The sequence below is a fragment of the Dermacentor albipictus genome, unplaced genomic scaffold, assembly GCF_038994185.2.
Source record: "Dermacentor albipictus isolate Rhodes 1998 colony unplaced genomic scaffold, USDA_Dalb.pri_finalv2 scaffold_118, whole genome shotgun sequence".
In the NCBI taxonomy this organism is placed as follows: Eukaryota; Metazoa; Arthropoda; class Arachnida; order Ixodida; family Ixodidae; genus Dermacentor; species Dermacentor albipictus.
In genome coordinates this window covers 1-9,444 of record NW_027225672.1, presented here as the reverse complement: position 1 = coordinate 9,444, position 9,444 = coordinate 1, and the positions used below count along the sequence as shown (strand labels likewise).

General features: G+C 46.8%; 1 long non-coding RNA gene across 1 annotated transcript; it reads left to right on the top strand.

Moving 5' to 3' along the window:
* Positions 1-307: 307 nt before the first annotated feature.
* LOC139053414 (uncharacterized) lies at positions 308-6,948 on the top strand. The gene is made up of 4 exons (XR_011510463.1): positions 308-746; positions 3,413-3,509; positions 5,511-5,600; positions 6,821-6,948. It is a non-coding gene; the product is annotated as an uncharacterized lncRNA (long non-coding RNA).
* Positions 6,949-9,444: the final 2,496 nt, after the last annotated feature.

Genomic DNA, 9,444 nt, shown 5'->3' with positions numbered 1-9,444 from the left:
TGGAATAATGAAAAGACCTAGCAAAACATACATATATGTGCCTATGTGCCATGTGGTTACACCCCGAGGCCTGTTAATATGAACGGCCGAGCCACTTAAGCAACGGCAGCTGTGATCCAGATACACATATTACGGGCTGTTAATTTATCACTGATGGACGGTTTTCTTTAACTCCATCATAGTTACATTTCGCGCGTGCCATAGAGCATTATTAGAGAAAACTGCGCTCTCATGAGCGCTCAATTCCAGGCTGTTTATTCCCTCTCGAAAACGCGCGGATGCCATCGCTCACACGGCGTTGCTATAACTGAGCGAGACGGATGTTTATGCTGCGGTATACGGAATGCACCGTCTCTTGTTTACTGTTTGACGCGGAGGCAAACAGTGCACCTCCGAGATTGTGAAATGTGTCGGCAAAGCATCACGTACGGACCCACCCGTATGCGCATAGCGAATGTTCCCGACAGCCTGCAGGTATAAGGTGACGTACAGATGTTGGCACAGCGCTGTGTCGCCGATTGCCGGTCATGGTGTGCGTGCCATGCGAAGTGAAGTATAGTTGATTTGAAATTGCTAAGGCCAGAACTTCATTATATAAGCAGTTTCGTTCGACCTAACTCCGTACAGTTCAGTTCAGGTCCACCGGTAGAGGGTGCACGAACTCGACGGCGCCAGGCTTAGCCTTCGCTGAAGAGGATCGACATTGGCTCAAACTTCGTAGGCACGGCTTGATATGGTTGAAGCTGGTGAGTTTCAACTTGGTAGGCGTGTTTGGCTCCTTTTGACCACGTATAATTATATATAATAGCGAAGACGCTGTCGCTACCGTGTTGTCGGTTCGACGGCTGATGGCGTGGGGTTCGGTCGAACGATGGTTGGCATGCTGATTTTGCCGAGGCCGTCGCCAAGAAAGCCCGTCGCAGTATGAGAACTAGCGCTCGTATAGGTGGCACCGTTGTCACTTGGTATGATGAAATCGTTTAGGTGGCGCACAATAGTCGGTCAATCGTTGGCGTGAATGTCTTGTCGGTCTCGTATCGACCCAGTGTTGCCGCGCCTTTGAAGTACGTGAAGTCAGGTACGCGCGGCCACCACCAGCAAGGGAGGACCGACGTTGCAAGAAGACTTCGTAAGCGGCCTGATCTAATTAAGTGTCGTCAAAGTGTAACGCACAGCTTTTGTGTTAAATTTGCTAGCCATCAATGAAAGGCGGCAACTGCCCGGCTCACGGTGCAGTCTGGACGACCCGGACGAAGCGCTGGCGGATTCCTATCGTAAAGTGGAGTTGGTCTTACGCTACGCATGTTTTCGGCACAGCACCGACATCGAGCTACCAGTAGAATGCCAACACGGTACACGGCACGAGTGTTTCCAGCAGCGCGCGTCCTGGCGCTTTCTTTTTCTTCGGGGGACATTGCGGTCCAAAACGTTACGCGACTAATCCGCTAGGGCAGAGCGCATGCGCCGACTAGGACAGATTGCATGCGACATAGCAGCTATGAAATGGATGCTATATAGGGCGCTCGTGAGAGCCATGTTCGGGCATGCGCAACAGCATTTTTGCAAATCGTCAATTTCTGCAGCGCTTGTTCTTGTGTTGTAAGTGCGCATGCCAATTGTCTACATTATTCTGTATACCGGGAGGCTTTGGAATCCATTCTACCCTCTGTAAATTGGGGACGGTAAGGAAGAATAGTGTCAATGGGAGATGACGGTTCTCGGCTATGCAGTAGAAAGACGGGAGAAAAGCCCGTCGTCGCCTGGGGCGCCGTTTTGCAGCCGTATATTACGTAAGGAATGTCGCGGTCCCGGTTGGTGTGGTTGGAGGCGACATATGTCGAAAGCCTGTCGCCAAGAGTTTGGTTGAAGCGCTCTGTCAAGCCGTTTTTTTTGCAGGCGAAATGCGTTCATACAGCGATAAATAGCGCGACATTCAGTGAGAAGCTCTGGAATGACATCGGCGAGAAAGACGCGGCATCGGTGGCTCAGAAGTTCGCGTGGGGCGCCGTGACGTAGAACGAAGCGTTGAAGCAGGATGGAGGCTACGTGAGGAGCCGTCGCACCTGGCAAAGCGGCCGTTTCTACATACCTCGTGAGGTGGTTTATAGCCACGACGACCGAACGATTGTCAGCAGCTCTGTATGTCAGAGGCCTGTATAGGTATATCCCAAGCCGGTCAAAAGGTCGGGCACTGTAAGGGTTCCATTGGTCCAGACGAGCGACAAGGACAATGCTTGCGGCGTTGACATTGTGTGCCAGAGCGAATGTACTTTTGCAGAGGGGTGTATACATACCGCTCCAATAATATCTATAACACGTAGTCTGGCGTAGGTTTTGACGATGGTTTAGGCGACAGTAATCGACGCAAAAGTGACCGAGCCATCCTACTTTCAAACTAAAACAGCTGGCGGTTCAATGACACCGCGCTTTAGCATTTCACCTACTTGGTAATCAATGACGCGGCGTTCTGTCGATGATACGTGGTATGGTCGCTGCTCTAGCAGCGACTGAGCATCGGTGTTAATACCGTCACACAGTTTCCGTTCGGCCCAGAGAAGCGCTATGGCAGTCAAAATCACGGGGAAATTTGTCGAGGAGACAGAGAAGGTCATTCCGTTGCTCGGAGTTTACGGTGGTGTCGATCACGTAGGTGAAGATGTCTTAAATGGAAGTGGTGGTGTTGGCGGTGGTAAGCTTTATAGAAAGGGGGAGGTGGCTAAGGGTTCGGGCTCAAGTAAGGCACTGGGCCTGCTTGTCCTTCTCTGCCCAGTCCACCAATTGACGTCGTCGGGTGACGTCCCCGGACCTGAGCCAGGCTGTCCAGTCAGTCTCGCTGCTGACCGGGGGTTGAGAAGGTGGGAGCGACGTGCATTCCTACATTATGTGTGCGAGTGTCTCTGTTTGCGAACAGAGCCTACGTTGGTCGCTTTCACAATTGCCCGCTGCGATTCTCTTAATGTACCTTGGGTGTGGGTATGTGTTTGTCTGGAGCCGCCTAAACGCGACCGCTTGCGTTTTTTGAGTATCTTGACCTGTGGTAGGAGCGCGCAGTTGCGGCAGTTACGGGACTACAGTAGAGGGTGTTGACGTCTCAGGATCCAACAGGAAGTTTCAACGTGGTAAGGGTATTGTAAGGCTCCACAGGGCCGAGAGATTGACCACGAAGCGACGTAATCGGCGTAAGCGTGGGAACTATATGAGGAGGCGAGGGTAAGTCATCTGTGCACTTCAAGAACACTTCCACAGTCTCTTGTGAACAAAAAGGAGCACCCATGAAATTTCTGGCATCTTATTTTATCTGCACTTCTCGTGGGCCCAATGACACAATAGCATAACCTGCCGGCTAGCTGGCATGGGCTCGTGACGTACTGTGCTACGGCGCTTTATTTGTTTCTTTCTTTTTCTCCTATAGGACACACCAGGCGCATTCCTGCCGTCCCCGTCTCCCTCCTGTTGCGTATAAAGTCAGAGGGCGGTAACATCGTGACCGCACGCCGCATGCTGTATGTGTGAGTGAAAAGGGGCGGTGGAGGGCAGTGGCATGCGTTCCCACGATGGTGGCGCAGTCTTGTGTGTGCAAGGGAGGAAAACGGGGAGGTAGCGCGCCGCCTCCCGTAGACCGCGATTATCAGGAGGCCTTAGTATTCTGTAATCTGTGATTCGCAACATGTTTATTCGCCTTGTTTGCTGCAATGAATACATTGGATTTTTCTTAGATACCTAGATTTATTGGAGACTTATACATATATTCAATTTTCTTGTCCTTTCCCCAACTCCCATTGTAGGGTAGCAAACCGGATGCTGTTTTTCCTATCCTTGTTTTCTCTCTCTCCCTCCCATGTTGCGAGAATTTGTGCACATATGAGCAGTGAACATTCTTTCCAGTGACACTTCTTTTGCCCTCTATGAAGCTGTATCTTCGCATTTGTATATTCCATTGTATCTTCGAATTTTTAGTGTACTATAGGGCAAGTCAAATGAAAGTGAGCCAACCCACCATACGCAATAATGGTTTGGTTGATCTGCCAGGCATACGCGTAGCACACATGCATCTCTCATTTACAAAAACGACACGCAGGTGTGAGGATAAATGTTCTTTAATGCTCTGATAGACTTGGTTGAGCATGGTTACGTGACATAATGGACGCTCCAAAAGTTGAACAACGTTTTTGACTGCCGCAGGTGATTCCCAAGGGAAATTAGTAGCCTTAATTGTGGCTGTTTTTTATGTTGAAAATTTCGTTTCATTGGCCACTGTAAAGTGTTGGAGCAAACGTTTCAAACATGGACGTGAAAGTTGCAAGGACGATCCAAGACCTAGCCAAAGCCACCATGCAATCAGGCCCAACACGATTACAAGGGTCGGTGAGCTGATTAGGCAAGAACGGAGAATAAGTATCGATGAACTGGCAGAGTGTGTGAACATTAGTCCAGGTTCGGTTCACACCTTAATTTGTGGCCATCTCGGTTATCGGCTCTTTTGTGAGCAATGCATGCCCAAGATTTTGAACCACCGCCAAAAGAGGGCGAGGTTCGGCGATAGGAGAGTGCGATATCGATGATACGCTGGCATTGGTGGGAAGCCGATGACAAGTGCGGCTCTAGCCTACGAAGGCAGTGGCGTAGCGAGAAACATATTTCGGGGGGGGGGCGCATTCTTTGTCGAAAAATACCACTCCTCCTTCTCCTTCACGTCCCTTTCTCTCTCTATATATATACATATATATATATATATATAACCGAGGGGCCCCATTTTTGTTGACCATATCATAAGGCAACAAACAAGGACACCAAGAGCAACATAGGTGAAATTACACACCTAATTAAAGAAATGAGAAACTAATGGAAATGAAAGTGTATGAGGACGAACTGGCCGCAGGTAATATACGAACCGACGTGCTCGCATCAAACGTGCGATGCTCTTGCCAACTGAGCTACTGCGGCGGCCCCTGCTTGCCATTCAGTCTCTGCGGTTTACTGCTAGAACTAACCCTGGGAGTGTTAGCCAGCGCCACCACTCACGAACCTAGGCGTCGTATGTGGAACATCCGTTTTGTCGCAGGCGGCACGAGTACGTGATCTATTTGGGTGACGGCAACCGGCCTATAAACGCACACAATATACCTAAAGGCATCAATGTTGCCGGATTCGAGACCCTCGTAATGTAATGATCGAGAAGAAGAGGAACCGAGACGCCTGAGTTTTATTAACCATATCATAAAAAGCCAACAAGGACAAAATAGGGTAAATCACTTTACTTACTAATTGAATTGAAGAGCTGCTAAATGAATGGACATGAAAGTGGATAAAGCGATACTCTTTCTAGTTGGGCTACTGCGGCGCCGTTCTGCCATCCACCTTCTGGGGTATTTATGCTTTGCTACTAAACTAACCCTGGGAGTGTTAAATTTTTGCATTTCTTGTATACACAGCATGCACTGTATTCAATAAAAGGCCACAAACAGTCTTTTTGCCATTACACGCTCATTTATTGCAATTTTTACTTACAGGCAACAAAAACACAAATCTGTCGACAACGAACTTGTTCTCCGGCTTATTGACGTGTCACTGTGGCTATGACATTCTGCTGCTAACACAAGGTCAGTGGTTCCTGCACGAATGAAACTCACTTTAAGGAGGCAAAATTACTAGAAATTGTCAGTGCGCCTAGTCCTTCATTGCCCTCCGCCCTCCAAATACATGCCGCCAACATCCACTGTGTCAATATGTCATCGTAATAGAGTTAGGCAATCTATATACATGGCTAATCCTAACATCACTACTGTTTTCGGTCTGGGAAGCTCATTGTGTCCGTTGAGTTCCAGCATAGTAGTATCAAGGCGTGGTTAAGATCAGATTGATACATACTGTTATATTTCTAGTTCAAAAACGAAACGCCTTCTGACTGTCGGTGTAGCATTACATACCAAGGTAACAAGTGCGATAAATAACTATACCTAACAGTTTATGTCGAGCGCGTGGTACTGCGTAATTGACATTTCTCCCGTGAAAAAAGAAACTTAAATACAATTCTTTAAAAGGGAATGAGAATCCGTTGAGGGAAATATACGAAACTCCGTCACGTTTAATTCAAGTACGCTCGAGTTCTCGTCACTAGTCTCTCACAGTAAATGCTTGTAGCGAACTGATTCCAGCTCTATATACTAGCTCGGGCTCCCCTGCAGAAACATGCATGGATTATTTCTTACTTTCGTCAGGCATGACGATTCAATGCACAGTACAAGACTTACAGTTGACACTTTACGGAGATAGTGATACAAAAGAACAAGATTGGTCTCGGCACTCGAACACATGGTCTCAGACACGCTGGAAGACGCACGTCCGCTTTATTGCATGTTACTAATTACCTCAATAAAACCACGGACATTACTTTGCAGAACACTAGCGCCTAATAAGTGCCTCATATCACTCGCTCCGAAGTGCACAATGCAAATTAAAACAGCTAAACGTAGTATAGGGTGAGAAAGATATACGTATAAGCTTTGTTTGAAGACTGAAATCAGGGCCTATAAAGAAAGATGCGCACGCCACTATAGTTGCAAAGTTGGCACGTGTCAAGCAAACTCCAATCACCATTCATGTCACGTGAAATATAAGATGAAAACGACCGAACGCCTCCTCCACTGCTTCAATGCCACCACACAGTGAATACACGCTGGAACACTTCCAGATCGGTGATGGCAAACGGTGTTCAGTGGCTTCCTAACAGCTTCTTGAGTCGGCGATGTGACGAGTGGGAAAAATCAAGAGGTGGGCAACCGAGCCCTACTAGTTGAAACGTAACAGCCTCTCTTTACAGCCGCACTTCGACGCCAGCAGGAGGAGCCAGCTTGGTTGCCTCTGCCCTCAGTCTGCCAAGCTCTGCAGCCGAAGACTGCAGAATAAAGCAGATATTGGTAAAATTTATTGATTAACATTAACAACACAACGATGATGTGATAATCATGCAAATGTGTGAACACCCTTCCTCGTCTCCGTCTCAAACTGAAAGTTGTGTAGAAAATAAAAGCATTCGTGCATGCCAACTCATTCAAAATAAGAGGTCGTATATTCCACCATTTTCTATCTTATAAAACTCTGTTTTAGTTACGAATGAAATATATATTGCAGAAGTCTAATCTTTCAATCAATCGCACTTTATATGTTCCGTTTGTGTCGTTGTGTCATGACAGTACTGACAGTTGTTGAAGTTTGGGCATTATTATTTCGAGTCTCTCTTTTTTTGTACTATATACATAGAGCAAGAAGAAAGTATGACCAACCGCCACCTAACTCTTTTCAACGTCATATTTTTACTTGTGTAACATCTTAATTTGTGTGCCTTGAAAATAAAACCGTTAGGAAAAGATGGCCATTAGCAAGTTAATTTATGAAAAATCATTTAATTAACTCGAGTGAAATTCTCAATTGTGTCCTACACAGTTACTTACTGCGCGGCCCTGTGTCGCGGCCCCGAGAAATGAAACCAAATGTAGTCCGTAGACCAGCTAGTATAAAACATGTTCTAGGTTCGTTTAGCGATGTTGGCATTCTTTATATGGTAAATGCCGAATACATTCGGTTAATGCAAAAGATGACTAGATGTAATGGCATGTCAGATTTCGTTATACGTTATATATACACGGCCACAAAAAAGAAGCTATTGGTAAATGCTACACGGAATCTCAACTGTCAAGCTCGTTTATTATTGTTTTTTCCCTTTCATTCTATTCCTCCTACTACCATTTTGTTCTCACTGATTGAGCTAACAAGGCCTGCCTAAGTGGCATGGTATGTTCACCTTTGAATAAACTCACTCGCCTGTACAGCTGTCAACGAATAAGAAAGCCGACCATCTAGAACCAATTGGTTTGTCTGTGATGTGATCACAAGATTATTGTTTATGAAAAATGGTGAATACCCCATGTGAATGAAACACTATCCAAAACCATAATGAATATTTACTATTTATACGCCTTCTGAGCTTGGGCGTTTTATACTATCAAACCAAATATGTGGCGCATAGAAAAATCAATCTGAGCTTTACGATTAAGTCATAAAAAGGCTAATGCCAACCGCAGCAGGAATGTGACAAACTCAACAAATTCATCGCAAGTTACTGTCGAATTCCTTTTCAGAAATCTTCGACATATTTGTGTTATTTTCATTTTTTGTTTATAGACAGCCACATTCGCTCTCTTCATGCGTTGTTAAACGAGCTATTGCTTCAAGCCCCGACCCCATGAAAACGGCGAAGAATAAAGCCGCTAGATTGTTTTCACCGACCTTGACTGGCTCAACGTGGCACGACGTCCGCTATCTTCAGGAAACTTCGAATGTGGAGCCAGCAGTCGTGGCCAATGTCGGTGAGCTGAAGCCTCCTGGCGCCGGGATGACTGAGGCACTGCACCGCCTCCTTGACGACGCCAGTCATTGTCATAAATTCGTCGATGCTGCTGCGGCGGACGCGAAGCAGGGCGCTGCGGATCCTCTTCTTGGCTTCGGCCTTAGTGACGTAAGCACCTTCCATCACCATTTCGAGGAGACGAGGGTGGTCACGCATCAGCTCGACGGCGCGGGCACCTTCGACGCCATGTTGTTCGCCCAGCACGAAGTCTGCAGCGTCCAAGACGGCGGATGCATTCTTCCTGGCCACTTCCTGCGTGTACAGAGATGAGCCACGGTTGGTACAAAGCTAAAGAAATGTAAGCCTGCGAAAGTCAAACGCTTCAAGCATTTCTATCGTCTACGCGAAAACGGAGCTGAAGTGGATAGCGCGTGCGAATCGATAAGGAAATTGGAGGTATAGCCGTGCACATACTATAAAAACATGACGTGCCGTCTCGATCACAGCATCGCTTGCTTCACCCCAGAAGTAATCTCGTAGATAATGAAGAAATTACGGCCACTGACCAAGTCAAGGTGAAAAACACACAGAGACGTTTCGGGACCCGTACGGGTTCCTTGATCACACTCGAGTGTGATCAAGGAACCCGTACGGGTCCCGAAACGTCTCTGTGTGTTTTTCACCTTGACTTGGTCAGTGGCCGTAATTTCTTCAACATCATGTTACCTGACCAGACGAACTTTCGTCGAACTCTTGACTAAATCTCGTAGATAGCCGACATGAAGTCTACGCAATGTGATTATGAGCATTTTAACGTCAAGCGCCATTCAGGGCAACCACAACATTTCCCATAGAGCAAACAAACATTGCAGGCGAACGCCGCTGTAAGTGCAGAAACATCATCATCATCATCATCATCATCATCATCATCATCATTCTATTTTTACGTCATCTGCAGGACGAAGGCCTCTCACAGAAATCTCGAATCACCGCTGTGCGAGCTGATTCCAAATCTAGCTTGCAAATTTCCTGATTTCTTCACTCTACCAAAGTACGCAATATATTCGTTCACAAAATTTTCGCACGTGTGCAGTTGA